This window comes from Hypanus sabinus, chromosome 6, assembly GCF_030144855.1.
Source record: "Hypanus sabinus isolate sHypSab1 chromosome 6, sHypSab1.hap1, whole genome shotgun sequence".
Taxonomy (NCBI): domain Eukaryota; kingdom Metazoa; phylum Chordata; class Chondrichthyes; order Myliobatiformes; family Dasyatidae; genus Hypanus; species Hypanus sabinus.
The window spans coordinates 71,460,092-71,486,096 of record NC_082711.1 but is presented as its reverse complement, the minus strand read 5'-3'; positions in this window follow the sequence as shown (position 1 = coordinate 71,486,096).

Below are 26,005 nucleotides of genomic sequence, written 5' to 3'. Positions count from 1 at the left end.
ATTACCATTGCTGAACCCATCACAATCACTAACTTGCTGAAACAGCTAAGTAAAGGACTAAAAATTGTGTATCCTGAAGGAAGTGATACACCTTCTCCCAGATGGAGACTGGGGCGCTTGGTTCTGCTCTACTTTGCAGCCAACCTCGAATTTAACTGTTGCTACAGTGCTACGATAGGTAAGTGACACTGTAGGTAAAGTACATGAGACATGATAGATTAAGCACATTTGTCAGAATAGTCTCATATGCAATACTGTGTTATTGTCATCCTGAACCTTTTAGTCAAAACTGTGAAAATAGTTGATCTTAATTTGTCAGGAGTATATCCAAAACTTTGTGACTGTTACGATATGGCACAAAGAGGCAATTATTTTTAATTCATTGTTAGGGTACATATAACAGGCAAACTGTCCCAAGATGGTGTGAAAATTGAAAGGCTTGTTCAACTTTTTCAATGAGCGATTATAACATCCTTCATTAACCAAGAACAGCAGCAAACGATTCATTATTGATACCGTCATCTGACACCAACTTTTCCATTTAATTTAGAGATGTGATTTCAAAACAATCATAAATTTCAAAGACAGAAACTTTCTTACCATAATTAATGAATGCCTCACAAGCAGCCCAGTTATATAAACTCCATATCACCATATACTTTGCATAAAATTATTAATTATTAACTTACTATTTTTGTGTACTTTTAGATTTTATACTGGCTTATTCTCAGACAATATGTAAAAGAAATATTCTTTTCTATTAAACTGCTACATTTTTTATTATAGACATGAACATATCATTGAACACATTTTCAAACCCATCATTGAGGCAGCTAATTGAATTCTACACTCATGCAGACCATCAGTGTCAACACCCCCAGGATTTTAAGAGGTTATACCATGTTCAGTATCTGCAATAAACTTATGACCTACATCGTGCCTGGTGCTTGCTGGAATGTGGTCAAAAAAAGTTAAAGGACTGTGATTCATTTACTGCTCTTGCATCAGATTCAACAGACTGCAAAACAAATGCGAATTCAGTAATGGTGTTAATGGGTATCGCACAATGAAAACCCTGCTTAAATGGTGGTGAAGTGGAAAAGCTGCTGCATGAAGTGGACAAGAAAGGCAATTGTTCCATTTACTATAACGCAATAACCTTCAGTGAACAATAATGCTGACAGGAAATGGCAGAGTCAACATAGATTAACACAGTTTACCAATGGGACTTGCATATACTCAATGCTCTAAATAATTTCACAATATTTGCAGCGGGCTATCTCCCACAAAACCAACCGGTTGTCTATTTCACGGCACTGAAATATGTAGCTATGCACAAAATTGGGATTAAGATTGAGGGAGAGACATCATTACCATGACAAGAGTAGAGTACAAACAATTTACAAATGTTGAACAAGCCCACAGGGATGCTAGGATGTGCCTGCTATTTGTAGCTCAATGGAAAACAAAGTTTTAGAAGTTATCATAGAAATTTATGGTGTATCAATTGACTATTCAGCCCACTGTTTCCATAGCCACCTGAAAAATAACTCTAGCCTGTTTCATCTCTCTTTCCAGGTCTTGACAGACATTTTATAGCAGTTCATCTCCCCTTACAGATCTTTATTAACAGTATGTTATCAGCATCTTAACAAAGTCAGTTCACAAACTATGGACTCACTTTCAAGGACTCTACAACTCATGTTCTCAGCACTATTTGTAACAAATAGTTATTAGCACAATGCTTTACAGCACTAGCAACCCAGGTTCAATTCCCATCGCTGCCTGTAGGGGATTTGCATGTTTTCCCCGTGATGGCGTGGATTTCCTCCGGTTGCTCCAGTTTCCTCCCACGGTCCAAAGGCGTAGCAGCTGGTAGGTTACTTGGTCATTGTAAACTGTCCCGTGATTAGGCTAGATTTAAATCAGGGGATTGCTGGGAGGCATGCCTCAAAGGGCCAGAAGGCCCCATTCCACGCTGTATCTCAATAAACAAGTTTAAATTATTATTTGTTTTATTTTTGTATTTGCGTAGTTTGTCTCCTTTTGAACATTTATTGTTTGTCATTCTTCTTTGTGTGTAGTTTTTCTTTGATTCCTTGACTTTGTTCTACTATGAATACTCACAAAAAATGAATCTCAGTGTAGTATATGGTGACATTTATGCACTTTGATAATAATTTTACTTGAACTTTTTTCCATCATGCTTTCAAGCAATGAGTTCCAGACACCAGCATTCTCTCCTATTCCGTCCCATCCATCACAGACTTCCTTGTTGCCTTATATCACTTTCCCATGGTTACTGACCCCTCTACTACATGAAATGGGTCTTTCCTGAATCATTCATTGATCTCTCATAACTTTATCCTTCAAGTTTCACTTTAGCTTTATTTCCACAAAAGGCAGTTCTATGGGTTCACATGTGGACCCATTAATCTTGAGTGACCTTCTACTGTTCCTTCAATAATCACTGGTCATGCTACTCAAAACTTGGAAATATCACATCTACCAATCCAATCAAACACAAAATTGAGAACTGGAGCCTTATTTTCATTATGTATATGGGGCAACATTTCAAGCACTCACTAGAAATGTACCACCTGGAGAAATTTTAGGATCAATGGGCATGCGAACTTGTCATCAAAGAGGACAAACTGGCAGTGCCCAACAATATATTGCCAAAGCCCACTTGAGCTTCTTTATAAATAGCAAGGGACAGAAATAGAGAAAATATAGAAATATATGGATTGTATGAAACCAGCAATAAACAGAAAATTGAAGGTTTCTGCTCCAAACAGTGACACTTCCTCTCAAAACCTTCTTCAAAATGCAGCATTAGATGCTCTGACACTGGCACTATTTAACATCTAAACATTTTGGAGATGGGTTTACATTAATTTGAGAGCTGTGTGCAAATAGTGCTCTTCATTTTGTGGGTGGCTCACTATAATTATTATGTTTAAATTGAGTTTACAAGGTTCACAATAATAATGAGAATGGCATACTGCAAGTTCAAATTAAAAGAATACTGTAAAGCATCAGAATAGAAGACAAGTGTCCTTATACACTTAGGAAAGAGTCAAAAGTTAATGCCAGCCCCTGCAGCTGAAATGGGAAGAAGACTAGCAGATAAAAGAGAACTAATTCCAAGGAGCAGCAATGTAAACACAGGAAGAAGGCATTTTACAACCAGCACACAGCCATGCCCCATCATCCTTGTCTTCCTGCAATCCCTGATGATTTTCAACTGGAGCTGATAGTTAATGAGGTGACCACAAAGGAAGGAGGCTTCCCTTTGGCACTGTCCCCACAGGTCAGTACAGCAGCACCCCTAAATATCATCAATTATGCTGAGACTTAAATGTGTTACACATTCAGTGTTGATATGTGTTGAATGAATCGGGGTAGAGTTTCAGAATGAAAGATCACATATGTACACTAGCAATGGAGTATTTATCTTTGGAGTTCATGAACCTTTGGAATTCACTCTCCCAGAATGTTTGGGAGATGGAATCATTGACTATGTTCAAGTTTATCACAACAAAAGTTTAGACCACTTGAATTATAGGGAACAGATATGAAGCTAAGATCAGTTCAGACTTCCTGCTAAGCCACCAGGCTAATTAACACATCCACCAATTAATCAATTTCAGCAACCACACCACTTTATATACATATAATCAATATATATTATATATACACACACACATACATATATATATGAAGTGGTTATTGGTGAACTCACAGTCCCCTGGGAAGACAACATTGATGAAGCCCATGAGCACAAGTTAACCAAGTATGCAGAATTAAGATCAGAGTGCAGAGACAAAGGGTGGAAGGTCTCATGCTATCCATTCGAAGTAGGTTGTCATGGCTTTATTGCGTTCACTTTCTAGAAGTGGCTACGTGGCCTCGGCTTCACTAGAAGAGAGATCACGTCAACCAGCAGGGCTGTAGCTGAGGCAGCAGAGGCAGGATCATCATGGGTGTGGACCAAGTACATCCAGAGGGGGAGATAGTCGGACAGTGTATCCATCATTTGCAAACTCTTCAGAAGCTGCATAGACACCTGAAGAGTAGACTATCTGTTGGATGGAAGCAACCAATAACTCTGATAGAGGCAGATGCCAAGTTTTTAAGCTCACCAGTGGGAGGTGGTGCTTTAGCACTGCTGGCCAACCAACTCAAGGGGGTCTTGATCATAATTGGGCCAAAACTCCTGAAGACAAATGGCAGATCAACTATCAACTGATGATCACACTGGTGATAGCGCAGGACAGTCAACATCTTAGTCCAAGTGTATTTTCAATTATGTATGTGTCTGTATGTATATATATACACACACACATACAGACACACAAGCTAATCTTATGTATATATTACCCTTTTTAACAGTTACTTAATTTACAAGATTGCTTCTATATTTATATTTATTGCAAGCATGAGAAATTTTGCAGATGCTGGAAATCCAAAGCATCACATATAAAATGCTGGAGGAACCCAGCAGGTATGGCAGCAGTCCCTCCAGCATTCTGTGTGTGTTGCTTTATATTTATTATGTTTTTATGCTGCATCGGATGCGGTGTAACTATCATTTTATTCTCCTTTACACTTGTGTACTGAAGAACTTCAATAAACAATCTTGATCTTAATAAATGGAAAAGCAAGCCCAAAGTCCTATTCCTGGTCAGATTTCTGAATTTCTTATGTTCCAGTTGAATAAAGCATCTCATTTTTTGCTAAGCAGGAGACAGTTTTCCACAGTAACCACAAGGCAGAAGCAGTAACATCAGAAATTATGGCCAGTGGCTGCAAAAGCTGTTTATCAGCCTATGGCTCAACATCCAGGTAGATGACCTCTCAAGTAAGACTACTAAAAATGACACAAATTTAGTGCTTCTGAACAAGCATCCCTCAGTGGAATTGGAAAGATATCTATGGATCTTGTTTATACTGACTGGTGCTTACTGAGTTCCAAAATAGAAAACTGATTTGTGCAGCATTATTAAAGTAGGTAAATAACCTGCAGATTGTACTTCTGTCAATATTGCAGGACATTGCAAGGAAATCGAGGCAGCACACTGTATCCAATTCTCTGCTTACTTGGCTATTGAGGTCAGAGCCATATAGTAACTAGAAAGGTGCAATAAAGGGCACCTTAGTGATACCTGTATGTAATAAAATGGCAACTAATGGCTTGTGGTCTTCAGCTGCTGTAACCTATCCAGTTCAAGGTTCAATGTGTTGTGCATTCAGAGCTGCTCTTCTGCTGACCACTTTTATAACATGGGGCTATTTGAGAGACTGTCACTTTTCTGTCAGCTTGAACAAGTCTGGGCATTCTCCTCTGACCTCTCTCTTTCTTTCTTTTCTTTCTTTTTCAATCTTTTTATTGAGTTTCATATATATATATATATATATAAGAAAAAACATAACATAATAATGAATAGGTTATAAATACAATAGACTTGAAATTACATTAGTAATAGGATAATAATATCCTATTAAACATCAACAAAAAAAATACATTAATCAATCAAGTCTATATAATTATATATGAAAAAAAACAAAAATAATCATCAAAAGAAAAGGAAAAAAATTTTGAAAATATATAAAAGAGAATATATATTGAAAAAAAACACTAAACTAAACTAACATGGGCAATAATAACAGTTTATAAGTATATGATAGTGTCAAAAAAAACTCCGGAACTCCATACCTGAACAAGAATAAGCAGAGAGAAGGTCTGGAAAAGGCCAAATTAATTCATATGAAAATGTCGAATGAACGGTCCCCAAGTTTCTTCAAATTTAATTGATGAGTCAAAAATAGTGCTTCTAATTTTTTCCAAACTCAGATAAGAAATAGTTTGAGAAAACCACTGAGACGTGGTAGGAGGATTTATTTTTTTCCAGTTTTGTAATACAGACCTTCTGGCCATTAATGTTACAAAAGCAATCATTCGTCTGATTGGAGGGGAAAATTGATTACCATCCTCATTTGGTATACCAAAAATTGCAGTAATAAAATGAGGTTGTAAATCGATATTCCAAATTGAGGAAATGGCACCAAATATGTCCTTCCAATAGTTATGTAAAGTGGGACATGACCAAAACATGTGGGTCAATGAAGCCACTTCTAAATGACATCTGTCACATTGAGGGTTAATATGAGAATAGAATCGAGCAAGCTTATCTTTAGACATATAAGCTCTATGTACAATTTTAAATTGTATTAAAGCATGTTTAGCACATATAGAAGAGGAATTAACCATTTGTAAAAATTTTTCCCATTTATCTGTTGATATATTGTATCGAAGTTCTTTTTCCCATTCTTGTTTAATTCTATCTGATATTTCTGGTTGTATCTTCATAATCATGTTATAAATAAAAGCTACTAATCCCCTCTGACAAGGATTAAAGGTGAAAATCAAATCTGAGAAATCCAATGAAGTTGAATTGGGAAAAGATGGTAGAACTTTATGTAAGAAATTTCTAATTTGTAAGTATCTAAAAAAATTAGATTTAGGTAATTTAAATTTGTTGGAAAGTTGGTCAAAGGACATCAAAGTACCTTCAAAAAAAAATCACGAAAACATTTTATACCTTTCCTTTTCCATATGCTAAAAGCTTGATCTGTCAATGAAGGTTTGAAAAAAAAATTAAGTAAAATAGGGCTATCAAGAACAAAGTTTTTCAGAGTAAAAAACTTACGAAATTGAAACCAAATTTGTAGTGTATGTTTGATAACAGGATTAGATATCTGTTTATTGAATTTAATTAAATCAGCAGGAAGAAAAGAACCAAGAACGGAGAATATAGAATAGACCTCTCTCATTAACAAGGTACTTTTGCATACAGAACCAATGCTCAGTGAATGTTTTCTACACCATTCTCTGTAAACTCTAGAGACTATTGTGCATGAAAATCCCATGAGATCAGCAGTTTCTGAGATACTTCAACCACCCTGCCTGGTGCCAATAAGCGTGCCATGGTCAAAGTCACTTAGATCAAATTTCTTCCCCATTCTGATGATTGGTCTGAACAACAAATGTACCTAATAAAAAAAGGACCACTGAGTGTATATGATAAAGCTCTAAATAAACAGAACATCATTTAGAAACTAAGCAGTGAGAAGAATAAAGGAAAAGTAAATAGATTGCTTGAATATATATTTCCTATTATGAAAATATGTCTCCACATGACAAAAATGACCATTGTTAAAAGGCATAAAGAACAAACTTGACTTATTTTGAGTTTTGTCTTAACAACATCTAACCTTTTCAAATCAGACTTTGTTGATTGGAAAAGAAATGATAAGTGTCATTTAATGATTCACCAGGTTTGTGCATTCTTTGGTATATGTCACAGGTGAAAGTTAAGATCAATTGAAAGATCTTGGATTATTGGACTGTGCCTTCCTTTGAAGAATCAGCATAGATCCTAAAGATGAAATTGCCCATCAGCTTTCATGGCATGAATGACCAACAATGGTGTTTTATCTTGTAACAGTGATGTTAATCCAAATCACAACAATTCAATACTCAATGGACTGAAAATCCTTTGTATTAATTGCATACAAACATTTAATTTTAACTCATTGAACATGTCAGCATGTTTTTAGTAATGGCGGCAGAAATTTCATATGAAAACTCATATGCAAACTTTTCATTTAAAGCAAGACTTCTTTCATTTAGGAATTAAGCAAAATGCTGCTCATAATTTCTACAGTTTACCTACAGTTCATCATTCTCCTCAATGATTGAGTGAATTGTCCAGGTCATAATATAGCAACTTGTGTGCTGATAGTAAAAGGAATGGGCCACGATGAGTTGAACAGCTCCAATTACTTGTTTAATAATTGCAGTCAAGATGAATTGAAAAACATATACTCCAATTTCAATGGCAGCACTCAGGCACAATGAGCTGCTGAAGACTTCCCTTGAGTGTAGAATTCAGTGTACAGAGAAGACAGAGAGAAGCCATTCATTGCTAAGTCAAACGCCTCCAAGTACATTATAAGACTTCTAGAAATGTTTTTTTTTCAGTATCAAAGGGAGCTAGTCACGGAAATTGAATGTTTTGTAGTTGAAAATACACTAGGCTTAATCCGTTCACTTGCTGAAGCAATCTATAATGAGAAGTGGTGTTCCTGTTTAAATATGTTTAGCAGTGCATAAAGGAGACACTGGAATATGTTTTCCTTTCAGCTGTTACATGTAACTGAGTTAAAATAAAGACAGCATTGCCTTGTTATTCCTCATGTGTTGATACAAAGGTAGATCCAGTTCGTTCATGCCAAGTTGTTCATTGTCTATCTGACCATTTATTCATCCTCTCATAACAACATATAATCCATTCATCACAATATCCGATTACTGCTTCATGGTGCCAAGAATCTGTGTTATAGGTGGTATAATTTAAATACCTATTAGAAAGCACTCAGTGACAAGTGTTTGCTGACATCAGCCATCAAATTTTCTTAGATCAGTTTCTTATAATTATTCTTTGCTGTTGTTTCTTCAAGAGATTTAACAGGCTCAATCTCAATGTTTTTGCATTATTGTTTGCAGATGTTTGATGTTTCCATTGTATCTTTCATTCCAGTTCTGGATTCTTGTTGGCTTGGATTTCACTGACAAGAGCCTGCCACCCACAAGCTCAACTAATTTAAATGCAGAGAAGCAAATCTTGCTGCTCCAAAGCATTCTGTAGTCTAACAATGAGGCCCTCAGTAGTTGTAGGGTTCGGCTGGTAAAAATATCAGGATATGAATGTTTCCTCAATGTTTATAACATGCAAGAAATTGGAAAAATTAACCATGAATTAATCACAGACTTATGAAAAAAAACATAATAGAAAGTAATTCAACCATTGTGTCTATGTGGCTAAAGCATTAAAAAATACCAATACTTTTCCAAAGAACTGCATATGCCAAAGTAAAATATCAAAAGGACATAAAATATGTTTTGAGCTGACAAACTACAAATAGAATTAAAAGTATTCTCTGCTTCTATGTTTTCCCCACAGCCATATAATCTTTAATTAGTCAATGGGTTTGTGGATCTAAAGGGGGGAAAAAAGGTATCAATGTTCTGGAACTCACAAAAATCCAGCTTTGCACTTAGTATTGTGGGATAGCAATGTGAGCAGGTTCAAAACTTTCAGGTTTAACCCTGTTTGGGTAGAAATCATGCACTTCAGCATATTTTAAGGGGAAAGATCAATGATCTTACTCTAAAGCAGAAGCATTAGATTTCAATATTCAGCCAATCCAGCCCACTAAACAACTTTGGATCAGTGACTTTGATTTGTAACACAATTATTAAATGTTGGATATATTCAGCAGTTTGGGTCAGCATCAGCATGAAAGTGAAACAATTAATGTTAACTGTTTCTCTTTCCATAGCTGCTGCCTGGCCTGCTAAGTGTTTCTCTCCAACATTCTCTAATTTTGTTTCAGATTTCCAGCATCTGCACATATATGACTTTTTAAAAAAAAAATTGTCCAGTTCCTGCAGCTATGACTTTGTGTTTGGTTTAGTCTTCCATTTAATTGATTAGTTAGTACATATTTGCTATATGAAAAGATAGATTTCTCTTCTCCTCCTCTTGGTTTCTCAGCAGATCAGACACATAGGCATAGTGGTTAGTGCAATGTTTTATGGTACCAGTGGCCGGGTTCAATTCCCACCACTGCCGGTAAGGAGTTTGTATGTTCTCTCTGTGACTGTGTGGGTTTAACCAAAGACTGGTTAATTGGTCATTGTAAATTATCCTGTGATTAGGCTAGGATTAAATTGGAAGACCACAGCTTGAAGGGCTGGAAGGGCCTATTCCACGCAGCAGCTCAATAAATAAATACAGGACTAAAAAAATTAGATATCTTGGCCAACATTGTCCATGGTTCTTCCCTCTGCAGAAGGCGTGGCCTGATGACATAAAAGTTATATGTCCAAGCAAACTAATATATTCACTGGCATTTAACCTATTGAGATATAAATACCAAGATCATCCATTATAAACTGTTATTGAGGATTCCAATGGATTGCCAGGTCTATGTTATCATAGACATAGTGTCACAAAGGAGCAAACATTTAACAAGCATGATAAAAAAAACTCTTTTTCTAGCAGCTTGGAAGATAGTCATTTGTTTAGAAATGTCACAAGGACCAGGGATTTCTCCAAGTTTGGTGGGCATCTCTTTATTGCATAGAATTCAATGTACCTATCACAGAGCCAATACAAGCAAATATTCATTCTACCCATAAAAAACACAGGCACATTGGGCCATAAAAATGTAAAGCATCAGAGATTCTGTCTGGTAAAGGAGGCATTGGAGTGAGGAAAATGATTAACATTTTTCCACTCTCAGCAAATTCATATGCCCACCTAAGAGTGGATGGTTTGAGCTAAAAATCCCTTTCTCTACTGTTAATAGCAGGGTGCTATTCCTTTCTCCGGTACTGCTCAAGTTACAAGTTTTTTCTGCATTGTTCCAGGTTTCTTCTCGCGAATGTTGCAAAGGTCTTCTGAAATAATCTCAGCAACATGCGCCATCTCAGCTGCTGATAAAAGATTTAATGGCACAATCCATAAAAAAAGCAGGCAGCTTCGTCCATATTTGTTCCTTCCAACATACATGATATTTTTATTTTCTGGATATGTACCGGAAGACTTAATACTATATGTAATTAAATGAATGAAAAATGAACCTCACAGGGAGTTATTAACAATTACTAATAATGTCCCATATCTTGTAGGTCAATGCAGCCTTAAATAAACAATTATTCATTAAGAGTCGGTGCAATTTCAAACCATAATTCATTGAAAAGCAAAACATTATTCTTCTTCATATGCAGCAAAGAACTATCTGAGGAAACATACAGCCATTGTGAAGTACATTGTGCCTTTTTTTTTAAAGAGTGTAGTATTTATCTGAAATAAAACAAACAACATCTCTAACCTGTCAACTCATGTACAAGAGCAGGTATCATCTGCTGTTATTAAATCTAAAGAAAAGAAAGCACCCTTTCAATGCAAAGTTACAGCATATTCAGTAAGTCTATCAGCGCAAACAGTTTTTCAAAAATCTGATCAGCAATATGTATTAAGAGTCAAAGACTTTTCAAAGTCACTGCATGGAAACAGGTTCGTTGGCATGACTCCTCCATGCCAAACAAGCTGCCAATCTGAGATGGCCACTTTGCCTTTTTTTTGGCCCATTTACTTCCAAACCTTTCCTATTTACAGTATTTACTGTCTAAATGTCTTTAAACTGTGGTAATTATACCCACCTGTAAAAAGGCAGTGGATTTGGCCCAGTACATCACAGGTGAAACATCGACATGAAATGTTGCTGTAGAAAAGTAGCAACCAAAATTCCTGACCACCCAGACCAGCTATTTTCTCACTGCTGCCATCAAGTTGAAGGCACAGGTGCCTCAGAACCCACACAACTAGGTTCAAGAACAGTTACTACCCTTCAACCATCATGCTCTTGAAAACAAGAGGATAGCTACACTCCTTTAAGGACTCTGTTTTATTGTTATTTCATGCTCCTTATTTATTGCTATTTATCTATATCTGCATTTTTGCTGTTTGTCTACAGTTTATAGTTCCTGAATTTACAGTTTACATTTCCTGTTCTACAGATTTGCTAAGTATGCCCGCAGAAAAAGAATCTGAATCAGTTTATTATCACTGGCATGTGACGTGAATTTTGTTAACTAAGCAGCAGCAATTTAATGCAATATTGAGCAGAGAAAAAATATATAATAAATAAAATTTTAAAAATAAGTATATCAATTACAGTATATGTATATTGAATAGATTAAAAATGTGCAAAACCAGAAATTCTGTATATTAAAAAAAAACGTGAGGGAGTGTCCGAAGATTCAATATCCATTTAGGAACTGGATGGTAGAGGGGAAGAAGCTGTTCCCAAATCACTGAATCCTAGGGTAGTATGTGGTGACACATATGTACTCTGATAATAAATTTTACTTTGAACTTTGAACCTCTTACACTTACTCTGGCAGCTTATTCTATGTATCCGCCACCTTCTGGAGGAAAACATTGCCCTTTAATTCCCATTAATTTTTCCCTCCTCAGATTAAGTTAATGTTCTCCAGCTTTAAACTTCTCTACCCTGGAAAGAAGACTAACCATTTGCTGTAGGTACATCCACTATGATAGTACATATTTCTTATAAGGTCACCCTTCTGCCGCAAGCACTCCAAAGAAAAAAATCTCCAGCCACTCTCGTCTCTCCTTAAAGAACTTATCGACCGCTGTCTTAAATATACCTAGTTACTTGGCCTCCACCGTCTTCTGTGGCAATACCAATTTCACCACCCTCTGGTTCAAGAATTTCCTCCTCATCTCTGTTCTAAAAGGGGTGACCTTCTATTCTAAGGCTTTGTCCTCTGCTCCGATTCCCCTAGTAGAGCAAACATCCTCTCTACATCCACTTTATCTAAGCCCTTCAATATTGAATAGGTTTCAATTAAATTCAGCCTCATTCTTCTAAAGTCCACCAAGTTCATGCCCAGAGCTATCAAACACACCTCATACTTTAACCCTTTTATTACCAGGATCATTCTCATGGACTTTCTCTGAATCACCTCCGATATCAGCACATCCTTTCTTAAATAAGTGGTGCAAACTTGCTCACAATACTCCGTTAGTTTGACCAAAGCCTTATAAAGCATCAGCATTATATCTTTGATTTTATATTCTAGTCTTTTTGAAATGACTGCTAGCATAGCTTTGCCTTCTTACCACCAACTCAACCTGCCAGTTAACCCTTAGTGAATCCTGCACAAGAACTCTTGTCCTTTTGTACCTCTGAATTCTAAATTTTCTCCCCATTTAGAAAATTGATAGTTTCTTCATTCATTCTAACAAAATGCATGATTATACATCTCCCTGCAGTTCTTTGTCTGCAATCTGCAATCTCCCTGCACTTCTTTGCTCTTTCTCCCAATCTGTCGAAATCCTTCTGTAGATGACCTGCTTCCTGAACACTACCTGCTCCTCCACTTATCTTTATATTGTCTGCAAACTTGACTACAAAGTCATCAATTCCATCCTCTATACTGTATAACCTAAAAAGAAGTGGTTCTGACACTGACCTCTGTGGAACACCACTCGTCACTGAGAGCAAATCAGGAAATGCCCCCTTTATTCCCGCTCTCTGCCGCTTGCCAGACAGCAAATATTTTGTCCATGCTAGTAACTTTCCTGTAATACTGTGAGCTTTTATCTTGTTTTGCAGCCCCCTGTGTGTGGCATCTTATCAAAGAAAACAAAATTTACTGACTCTTCTTTGTCTATTTTGCCTGTTATTTCCTCAAAGAATTCCAACAGATTTGTCAAGCAAGATTTCCCCTTAAGGAAACAATGCTGACTTTGGCCTATTTTATCATATGCCTCCAATTACTCTGAAACCTCAACCTTAATAATGGACATTATTCCTAACCACTGAAGCCAGGCTAACTAGCCAATAATTTCATTTTTTCTGCCTGTCTCCCTTTTTAAAGAACAGAGTGACATTTGAAATTTTCCTGTCCTCTGGGACTATTCCAAGATCTAGTGATTCTTGAAATATCATTAGTAATGCATCCACAATCTCTTCGGTTACATCTTTCAAACCCCAGAGTATAGTCCATCTGGACCAGGTGATGTATCTACCTTCAGAGTTTTCAGCTTCCCAAGCATCTTCTTTTTAGTAATAGCAACTGCACTCATTTCTGCCCCCTGACACTCTCACATTTCTGACATACTGCTAGTGTCTTCCACAGTGAAGACTGATGCAAAATACTTATTAATTTTGTCTGCTATTTCTTTGATCCCCATTACTAACTCTCCAGTGACCTTTAACAATGGATCAATATCCACTCTCACCTCTCTTTTACTCTTTATATTTCTAAAACAAAAATTATGGTATCCTCTTTTACATTATTGGCAAGCTGACCTCCATATTTCACCTTTTCGTTTATTGCATTTTCTGGTTGTCTTCTATTGGTTTTTAAAAGCTTCCCAATCCTCTAACTTACCACAAATTTTTGATATATTATATGCCCTATCTTTTGCATTTATACTGCTTTTGATATCCCTTTTCAGCCACAGTTGCTTCATCTTTCCTTTAAAATGCTCCCCCTACCTTAGTATGCATCTATCCAGTGCCTTCCAAATTACTCACAGGAACTCCAGCCTTTGCTGCACTGACATCATACCTGCTAGTGTCCCCTTCCAAGCATCTTTGGCCAGCTCCTCACATACCTTTAATTCCTTTCACTCCACTGTAAACTTCCACCAGCAACTCTTTTGTAATGCGGATACATTTCAAGACATAATTATTCACTGTATCTCCTGTGGCTCCACACAGAAATGATCACCTTCATCCTTAACATGGTTTATTCTTTCAATAATTATCCTGTTCCTCTTAATATATTTCCAGTATCCTAAGATTCTCCTCTACCTTATTTGCCAAAGCTATCTCATGACTGCTTTGTGCTCCTTATTTCTCCCTTCAATGTAGTCCTCCACCCTCTCACTTAACCCTAGTTATCTATACCTGATACATGACTCCTTTTTCTCTGAACAGTGCTTCAATATTCCTCATGAACCAGGGTTCCCAAATCCTGCCAGTCCTGCCTTTTATTCGGCAGAAACCTGCTGTCACTTAAAAGCCCCCAACTTTCCTGAAATGCCCTGACATGCTTTTCCAAAAATCCTTTGCAATCTCCCACCTGGTGCCAGCTCGTCACTATACAGTACTTTAACTTGTGGGCCCACCCTACCTTTTGCCGTAACTATTTTTAAACAAACACTGTTTGTGGTGAACTACATATACCTGTCTGGACACGCTCCCTTGCTGACTGCTCCTGTGGCTCCTCCTACATACCATGGCTCCTTCCATGGACCCCGGTATAAAGGCGATTGGAGACACAGCCCCGGCCTCAGTCTCCAGGATGTAGTGTCATGGTCACTTGCTGCTTTCTTCCAGCCAATAAAAGCCTTTATCTCGCCTCACATCTCCGAGAGTTATTGATGGTGCATCACTGTTATGGACTCTGCTCCCGAAGTACTCCCACATTTCAGTCCCTTGCCCTGCCTCATTTCCCTGTAAGAGGTCTACTGTTGCTCCCTCTCTTATAGAGCCATCAAAGTTGAAAAGTTTTGAATAAGTAATTAAATTCATTCTACAATAAACTATTCGAAACAGCCATTTGCAAATACTTTTCATATTAGTATATAGTACATGCAACAATAATTGAAGTTAGTTTTGATTATTTTGTGGTTATATTTATTTTAACTATTGCAATTTTTGAAAGCAAACAAATGAATTCACAAATAGGATAACAGATTCAGTTACTTAGCTATATTTGAAATACATGCAGAAAATACTACTGTTTAGATTAATATACAATATTCCAGTTATAATTGAAATTTATATTCATAAATAAGTACACCAATCATAACAAGCACTGTCCAGTTTGGCACAAGCTGTAGATATTCCATTCTCAATCTCCAGTGGAATCTTCATGGTTCAAATATTTGAATAGATTTCACACCAACCAACATAAGTAGCAAAGTAATATTATAAAAGATATTATAAAAGATGCATATTTCCTCCTGTAACACATTAGTTTACACATGACAATTCAGAAATAAAATATAAAGAAATTGCAAGGAAATAAAAATATACAAATCAAATCTCCATAACATCATACAAAATGAAATGCATTCAACTAAGCCAGAATTTGTACCGGTAAAGATGGATTCAACAATATGTTAGAAAAATTAGAAGATTATTTTTTACCCTTAATGAGGACAGTGTGTGTCTAGGGTAGGTGTTTGATACAAGATTATGGTCAAACCTGAAAATCGGTAGACCTCTATCCAAAGGCTGACCTCTTGAAATTCCCATCTCATAGAGGTATCAAGTGTTCAGACAATTGTTTGCATGTTATACATCACAAATCAAAGTACTGTGTTGGGTATTATAGTTATACAAGTGCCAATTACACAAAACTAATTCTTGGAAATTTCCTTCAACTGACTGACAAATTAAGCTGCGTACCCTAACTCCAGAAATAATCCTTGTAACACAATGATAAAAAAATATGAAAGAGTTAACATGCACTAAGTACATTAGGACATAGTACAGCACAGGAAGAGGTCTATCCCACCATTCACAGCAAATTAATATGCCTATCCAAGAGACTCCTGTTTTTGCCATATGAAAGTGAAAGCTGCAATCATCTCCTTTGAACTTATCCTCTCAGTCTGTGAGTCCGAGGTCAAGGCCAAGAACTGGAGCTCAAACACTCGACTGTGTGTGGGGTGAAACACTGGGAAAGGGCCTTCTTTTGCTGTTATTGTTTTGTTTCACTGCTGTTGTTGCTGCATGTTGGCTTTGTACTGTTCTGTCAAACATTGTGGGTGTGGTATTGTCATGGATATTAGATCATAAGACTTCAGAGCAGAATAAGGTTATTTAGCTCAATGAATCTGCTCCACCAATTTTCCTCTCAGCCTCCAATCTCCTCCCTTCTCCCTGTTATCCCTTCATGCTCCGACCAATAAAGAATCCATCAACTTCTGTCCTAAATATACATAAAGACTTGGCCTTGACAACACAGCTGCTTGTGGCAAAGAATTCCACAGATTCACCACTCTCTGGCTCAAGAAATTCCTCCTCATCTATATTCTAATAAGACACCTCTCTATTCTGAGGTTGCGTCCTCTGGTTTTAGACTCACCATCATAAGAAATATTCTCTCCACAATCATTCTTCTAAGGCCTTTCACCATTCAATAGTTTTCAATGAGGTCATCACTCAGTCTTCTGAATTCCAGTGAATACAGGGCCAGAGCTGTCATATGACAAGCCATTCAATCCTGGAATCATTTCCGTGAACGTCCTTTGAAACCTTTCCCGTTTCAGTACATCCTTTCTAAGATAAGGAGACCAAAACTGCACACAATACTCCAAGCGAGGCCTCACCAGTGCTTTACAACATTAAACCCTTGTTCTGTGCTCTAGCCCTCTTGAAATGAATGCTAACATCACATTTGCCTTCCTCAACCTGCCAGACTCAACCTGCCAATTAACTTTTACGGAATCCTTCACAAGGGCTCCCAAGACTCTCTGCCCCTCAAGTTGTTTTAATATGTTCTCTCCATTTAGAAAATAGTCAACCCTTTCATTTCTTCCACCAAGTGCATGACCATATACTTCCTGACACAGTATTCCATCTGTCAATTCTTTGCCCATTCTCCTAACCTAAATTCTTCTGTAGTTTTTCTACAGAACTACCTGCCCCATCCACCTATCTTCATATCATCTGCAAACTTTGCAACAAAACCATCAACTTCATCATCCAAATTATTGACAAATAAAGCAAAAAGAATCCATCACAACTCAGACCCCCGTGGAATATCAGTAGCCAACCAGAATAGGATCCTTTTATTCCTGCTCTTTGCCTCCTACCCAAAAAGCCACTGCTTCAACCGTGCCGGAATCTTCCTAGAAAAACCATGGGCTGTAGCTTGTTAAGCAGCCTCATGTGTGGCACCTTGTCAATGGCAATCTGAAAAGTACACAACATCAACAGATTCTCCTTTGTTTATCCTGCTTGTTATTTCTTCAAAGGATTCTAACAAATTTGTCAGACAAAATTTTTCCTCGAAACCATGCTGAGTACAGCCTATTTGATTACGTGCCTCAAAGTACCCTGCGACCACATCCATAACAATCGACTTCAATATCTTCCCAACCACCAAGTTCAAACTAACTGGCCTACAATTTTCTTTCTTCTGCCTCTTTCGCTTCTTGAAGAGTGGTGTGGCATTTGCAATTTCCCAGTCTTCCGGAACCATTCCAGAATCTAGTAATTCTTGAAAAATCATTACAAATGCCTCCATAATCTCTTCAGCCACATCTTTCAGAACCATATTAAGTGTACACCTCCTGGTACAGGTGGCTTATCCACATTCAGATCTTTCAGTTTCCTAAGAACCTTTTCTCTAGTTATGATAACTTCACACACTACATGACCCCCAACACCTCAAATTTCCACCACACTGCTGGTGTCTTCCACAGTGAAGACTAATGCAAAATACTTATTCAGTTCTTCTCCCATTTCCTTGTCCCCCATTACTACCTCTCCAGCGTGGTTTTCCATCAGTCCAATATCCACTCTCGCCTCTCTTTTACACTTTACGTATCTAAAGAAATATTTGTTATCCTCATATCCTCTTTAATATTATTGGCTAGCTTACTTTCTTATTCACTGTCCAGCACTGGGGGGGGGGGGGGCTTTCACTTTTGCCAAGCTCCACATTCTATCTTAGTATTTGAAATTTCTAGAGATCAAAAGATTGTTTTAATTAAGATAAACTTCCAACCAAAACCCTATATTTAGCTTCTTGTTGTAAACAAGAGCCAGTCTTCAGTTCTTAATGGAAATTGCAATCAATGATCAGTCTAAAGTAAAAAGGACAGCTTTGCAAACAAACACACTGTCTACAGAACACAGAATGCTGCCCACTGCACCTGAGCTAATTTCTCAAGGGTTAAGTATATGACAATCAGATTATTTAATTGGACTTGTTTCAAACCAGACTTGGTCAAGTTATTTAGTTCAAGAAAGCTTGTAGACCAGATGGATACAATCACTTTGCACACTAAATAGATGATCGGTTAATAGGTGGAAAATCTGTATGCTCAGAGAGTCAGCTTCACTGCATTAGTTATGGCTACCTGGGAACTCTGTTCCCAGAAGTTTTTGGACTACCTGTAGGAAATGGTATCTGAAAAAATATCATATGCAGAGAGTGCTCAGGCTTCTTAGGAACGGTCAAAGAACAGCAAGAAGAATGAGAGAAAGACTGGGTGACTAGAATCCATTCTTCTGCCCTGAATTTCTTTGACAGATGATTTGTTTGTTCTGGTATGATTGGTATCTCTTTTTAGTTTAAAGGAACTGAATCTGTGTTTTGGAAATCCTTTGTGTTTTAGAAATTGTTTGTAATTTAGATTTTGTTTGAGATAGAAAACTTCTATGAGTCTTATATGTGTTTTAAGAATTTTGTTTGGATTTAAATGTGTTTTACCAAAAAATAAATGAACTGGATTTAAACTATTTTATGTGGAGGTACCAACCAAATAGTAGGTACAATATTGGCAACTGAACCTGTCATGGACGATTATCAGGAATGTCAACTAGTCTTTGAAGAGTAGGTAGCTACAGTATAACCTTCCTTTTGTGAGGGTATCCATGTCAATCTATGTTGGATAGGGTTTCATGGTCTTTGTTTCACTCTAGAATTTTGCAGTCTACAGACCAAATACCATCACAAAATGTTGGCACTGGAATGTGTGGTGACACTTGCAGGCTTCCCCAGCAGATCTTTCGGTTGTGTTGGATTTCATTCTATGTTTCGATGTACATATGATAATTAAATCTAACCTAACCTAAAAATGCATGCCCTCTGGTATTGGACGTTTTGACTTCGGGAAAAAGACCAGCTGTCTGTCGATACCCCTCATTATTTTATAAACTTCCATCAGGTCTTCCCATGGCCTGAGCTGCTCGAGAGAAAACAACACAAGTTTTTCCAACCTTTCCTGATAGCACATGCCCTCTAATCCAGGTAGCATCTAGGTAAACCTCTTTTGCACCCTCTCCAAGCCTCCTCATCCTTCCTATAAAGGGGCAACCAGAAATGAATACAATAAACTAGGTGCAGAGTGTGGTAGCTTATCTATATTTATAACTATCTTAACACTTGAGCTGTGATCACTGTTCCCTAAATGTTCTTCCACTCAAAGTCAGTCACCTGGCCAGACTAATTTCCCAATACCAGATCCAATTTGACTTGGGATATTAACGGTGTTAAGGAACTGGAGCTGCAGCTTGATGACTTTTGACTCATGCAGGACAATGAGGAGTTCTATATGGGAGCTGCAGGAAAGTAGAAACCCCTGATTGTGGGAGGCAGATACCTAGGTGACTGACAAGAGAGGGAAAGGGAATAGGCAGCCACTGCAGAGTACCCTGGGGCCATTCACCTCAACAATAGTATACCACTTTGGATACTACTGGGGGGAGGGTGTTTGACCTACCAGGGAGAAGCTGAAATGACCAGGTCTCTGTCACTGAGTCTGGCTTTGTGGCTCAGAAGGGAAGGGAGGAGAAAAGAATTGCATCAGTAATAGGGGATTCCATAGAAGGGGAGCAGACTGGAGATTCTGCAGAAATGAAAAAGACATACAGATGGTATTTTACCTCCCAGGTGCCAGGGTTGTGCCGGATGGTCCACCAGCATTCTAAGCAGGGAGGGCGAGCAGCTGGAAGACATGATATATATTGTTACCAATGGCATAAGTAGGAAAGGAGGGGTTACTGTAGAAAGCTAAAAAGCAGGACATCTGGCATAGTAATCTCTGGACTGCTGCCTGTCCTACACACCAGTCCGAGTAAAATTAATATGATTTAGTAGATGAACATGTTGCTGAGGAAAAGGTACAGGGGCAGTGTTTCAGATTTTTGGATCTCGTCTGGGGAAGGGAAATCTGTAGACAAAGAATAGGCGACACCTGAACCTGAGTGGGACCAATATCCTTGCGGGACATTGGAACTGTTGTGAAGAGTTTTAACTGTTTTGGCAAGGAAATGGGAACTGAAATGATAGGGCTAAGGTTGGGGCAATTGGTTTCCAAGTAGATGCAAAGTGTAGTGAGATGATGAGGGAGGACAGGTGGACGATAGTGCAAAATTGCAGTCAGTGGGATGAGTTGAAGTGTAACATGGGAGCCAAATCAAAAAGGGTGATTAAAACAGAACTGAAGGTGTTATAATTGAAAGCATGCAGTATACAGAATAAGGTAAATGATCTTGTAAAGCAATTAGAGACAGGCAGATAAGACTTTGAGAGTATAACTAAATCATAGCTGAAAGAAAATCACAGTTAGGAGCTTAACAGCTAAGGGTACACCCTGTATAGAAAGGGAAGGCAGGTAGGCAGAAGTTAATGGGATGGCTCTATTGGTAAAAAATTAAATTAAATCCTTAGAAAGAGTTAACATAGGTTCGGAAGATTAGAATCCTAATGGGTAGAGCTAAGAAACTGCAAAGGTAAAAAGACCCTGATGGGAGTAATAAAACAGGACTCCAAATAGTAGTCAGGATGTGGGATACAAGTTACAATGGGAGATAAAAAAAAAGGCATGTAAAAAGGGCAATGCTATGATAGTAATGAGGGATTTCAATATGCAGCTAGATTGGGAGAGTCTGGTCAGTGCTGGATCCAGAGAGTGAGTGAGTGAGTGAGAGAGTGTGAGTGTGAGTGTGAGTGTGTGAGAGAGAGAATGGCAATTCTGGACTAGCTGTTGTGTAATTAACAATATTTGACAGAGGATATTAAAGCAAAAGGAACCCTTAGGAAGTAGTTATCATAATATGATAGAATTCACTCTACATTTTGAGAAGATAAAGCTGGATATATCAGTATTACAGTGAAGTACTGTAAAAGGAATGAGAGGGGTGAGAGAGGAGGTGGCCAAAGTTGAATAGAAGGGGACAGTAGCAGGGATGATGGCAGAACTACAATAGCTAGGGTTTCTGGGGACAATTTTGAAGGCACAGGAAAGCTACATCCCAAAGAAGAAGTATTTTAAAGCAAGGGTGATGCAACTGAGGCTGACAAGGGACAGTAAAACCAACATGTAAGCAAAAGAGGCAGTACAGAATATAGCAAAAATAACGTAATGTGAAGTTAGCAGATTGGGAAGGTTTTAAAACCCAACAGAAGGCAACTAAAAAGCTATAAGAATTGAACTGACTTTTTTTAATTGAATTGAAATGACTTTATTTCTTACAACCTTCAGATATATGGGGAGTAAAAATCTTTCTGTTACATCTCCATTTAAATGTGCAATGTGCAATCATAGCAATTTATAATAAATATAACAGACAATGTAACATAGAAATACACTCAAATCAGTGTGAGTTAATCAGTCTGATGGCCTGGTGGAAGAAGCTGTCCCAGAGATTGTTGGTCCTGACTTTTATGCTGTGGTACTGTTTCCCGGATGGTAGCAGCTGGAATAAATTGTGGTTGGGGTGACTCAGGTCCCCAATGATTCCACAGGCTCTTTGTAAACGTCCTGAATGGTGGGAAGTTCACATCTATAGATGTGCTGTGCTGTCTGCACCACTCTCTGCAGAGTCCTGCGATTGAGGGAAGTTCTGTTCCCATACCAGGCAGTGATGCTGCCAGTCAGGATGCTCTCAATTGTGTCCCTGTAGAAATCTTGGGATTTGGGGACCCACACCAAACTTCTTCATCCGTCTGAAGTGAAGGAGGCACTGTTGTGCTTTTTTCTCCACACAGCTGGTGCATACAGACCTTGTGGTGTATATGCCAAGGAATTTACAGCTGTTTACCCTCTCTACCCCAGATCTATTGATGTCAATAGGGGTTACTATGTCTCCAGTCCTCCTGTAATCCACAACTAGCTCCTTTGTTTTTGCGACATTGAGGGAGAGGTTGCTTTCTTGACACCACTGTGTCAGAGAGATGACCTCTTCCCTGTCGGCCACCTCGTTATTGTTTGAGATAAGGCCAATCAAAGTGGTGTTGTCAACAAATTTAATTAGCAGATTAGAGCTGTGGGTGGTGACACAGTTACGGGTTTTCAAGGAGGGGACTTAGTGAGGGGCTCCTATGTTGAAAGTCAGAGAAATTCAGCAGAGTGGAGGTGAGGGAGCCCACTCTTACAACCTGCTGGCGATCTGACAGGAAGTCCAGGATCCAGCTGCACGAGGCAGGGTCATATCGAGGTCTCAGAGCTTCCTGGCGAACCTGGTGGGAATTATGGTGTTGATTGCTGAACTGTTAGGAAAGATGAAATATGATGGGAAGCTAGCCAATAGTATCAAAGAGGATACCAATTTTTTTTGAAATCAATTATGATGTATAAAGAGTAAAACAGAGACAAGAGTGGATATCGGATCGCTATAAAATGATGCTGGAGAGGTAGTAATGGGGGACAAAGAAATGGTAGAGAAATTTATGTATTTTGTCTCAGTCTTCACCAGAAGTATGAAAGAAATTCAAGAGTGTTAGGGGGCAGAAGTGAATGCAGTTGCTATTAACAAGGACAAGGTGCTTTGGAAGCAGAAAGGTCCAAAGGTACATAAGTCATCTGGATCAGAAGGACTACATTCCAGGGTTCTGATAGAGGTAACTGAAGAGACTTGTGAAAACATGAGTAATGATCTTTTAAGAATCACTAGATTCTGGAATGGTTCTGGAGGACTAGAAAATTCTAAATGTTACTCTGTTTTTTAAGAAAGGGAGGTAGAAGAAAGAAAATCATTAGCCAGTTAGCCTGACTTCAGTGATTGGGAAGATGTTGGGAGTCCATTATTAAGGTTTCAGGGTACTTGGACGCACATAATTAAATAGGCTAAAGTCAGCAAAGTTTTCCTAAGGGGAAATGTTGCCTGACAAATCTGTTGGGACTCTTTGAGGAAATAACAAGCAAGATAGAAAAGAGGAGTCAGTGGATCTTGTTTACTTGGATTTTCAGCAAGATGTTTGACAAGGTATTGCACATGAAGCTGCTAAACAACATAACAGCCCACAGTATCACAGGAATGATATTAGCACAGATAGAAGATTGGCTGGCTAGCAGGAGGCAAAGAGTGGGAATAAAGGGGGCATTTTCTAGTTGACTGCTATTGACTAGTGATGTTGAGACTACTTCTTTTCAGGTTATATATATCAATGATTTGGATGTCAGAATTGATGGCTTTGTGGCCAAGTTTGCAGATGATACAAAGATAGGTGGAGGGATAAGTTCTAATGAGGAAGCAGGGAAACCGGAGTTGGAATTAAACAGATTGGGAGAATGGACAAAGAAGTAGCAGATACCATGTAGTGTAGGGAAGTGTATGGTCATGCACATTGATAGAAGGAATAAAGGTGTAAGCTATTTTCTCAATGGGGCATAAGTTTAAAAATTAGTCATGCAGAGGTTCTTGAGTATCCTTGTGCAGAATTCCCTAAAGGTTATCTTGCAGGTTGAGTCAGTGGTAAGGTAGGCAAAAACAATGTTGGTATTCATTGCTGTAACATGAATGAAATCACCAGACAGAGTTACTGGTAGATACAAAGCAGCTTCTTTATTTGACAAAACAAGGTACAGCAGGCATCATACGGAGAGCTTTTGGTGGAAAAGGTCTGCTAGCCCAATGTGGGCTCAATATTTATTTGCTAAACACAAAGGACAATTCATTTTTACAAGTATAGATAATGCTTCTTTTGAAGCTACATAGAAAACATCACAACGTCTGACTTCATCCATTCCTCCCAACACCAATTTGTCTGGGTTGGTATTCACAGCCTTTAAGAGTGCAAGTTAAATCCATAATATATCTATTTGGTATTTTGTGTGCTAACATAGAGGACAATTCATATTTACATAGTATAGATAATGCTGTCTTTGAAACTACCTGTAAGCTTCACACTTCCATCCACAGCGTCTGGGCTAGTATACCGGTACTCACAGCTTTTAGGAACAGCGTTGTTACAAATGAACTGGGTTCACAGCTTTTAGGAAATGCATTGTTATGAACTCAATCCACAGTACCTTGTCAAACAGAAGACTGGTGGCCGAAGCCATTTGCTAAGTGTGAATAACTTAAACCCAAAAAATTCACTCTAACATATTATGAGAGGATTAGAATACAAGGGCAAGGGTGTAAAGCTGAGGCTTTATAAGGCATTGGTCCAAAACAAACTCGGAATATTGTGAGTAGTTTTGGACATCTTATCTATGAAAAGATAAGATGCTGGGACTGTAGAGGGTCCAGAAAAGATTCACAAGAATGATTCCAGGAATGAAGGTTTAACCTGAGGAGTTTTTGATGGCAATGGGGGCTTTCAATCTCATTGAAAGCTATCGAATATTGAAAGGGCTGGATAGAGTGGATGTAAGGAGGTTGTTTCCTATGGTTGGTGAGTTTAGGACCAGAGAAGAAATTTCTTTAGCCAGAGGATAGTGAATCTGTGGAATTCATTGACACAGTCAGATGTAAAGGCCAGTCATTGAGTATATTTAAAGCAGTGGTTGATTGGTTCTTGATTATTCAGGGTGTCAAAGATTACAAGGAAAAGGAAGAAGAATGTGGGTGAGAGAAGTAATAAATCAGCAATGATGGAATGGCAAAGTAGACTCGATGGACAGAATGGCCTAATTCCTCTTCCATGTCTGGTAATCTTAATTTTGTTATAAAATATAGCAAAATACTATATTTGATATCAGTTCTAAACACTTTCAGAACTCCTAAAATTAATGGATTTTCATTTAATCAAAATGTGGCTAATTTTGAGGAGGAGGTTTGGGAGGGGATAAGTGTTAGAGATAAAGGCTGAAGAGGAAGGAATTGCATAGGTGAGGATGGTGGACCATACAAGGAAGGGAATGACGAGTGAGGTTATTGGCAGTTGAGGAAAGAAGGTATGAGAGGGAAATCAGAAAGATAAATAGGAAAAAGAGTGGGGAGGAGAAATGACTGGAGTTAGATAAATTGATGCTCATGACATTAGGTTGGAGGCTACTCAGATGGATAGGAGAACAGGCCATGGGCAGACTTGTCAGAATGGGAGTGGGAAGTCAAATTGAAATGTGTAGCCACTGCAAGGTCCTGCCTTTCACAGCAGACAACGGAAAGGTGCTTGACAAAGTGGTCCCCAAATCTGCGTTGGGTCTCATCGATGTAGAAGAGGCCGCACCAGAAACACCTGATACAATAGGACTCCAACAGACTCACTGATAAAGTGTTATCTCAATTGGAAAGACTATTTGGGGCCCTGAATCATGCTGAGGGAGGAGGTGTTGGGGCAAGTATAGCGCTTGTCACACTTGCAGGGTTAAGTGCCAGGAGGGAGATCAATGGAAAGGGACAAGTGGACAAGAGAGTC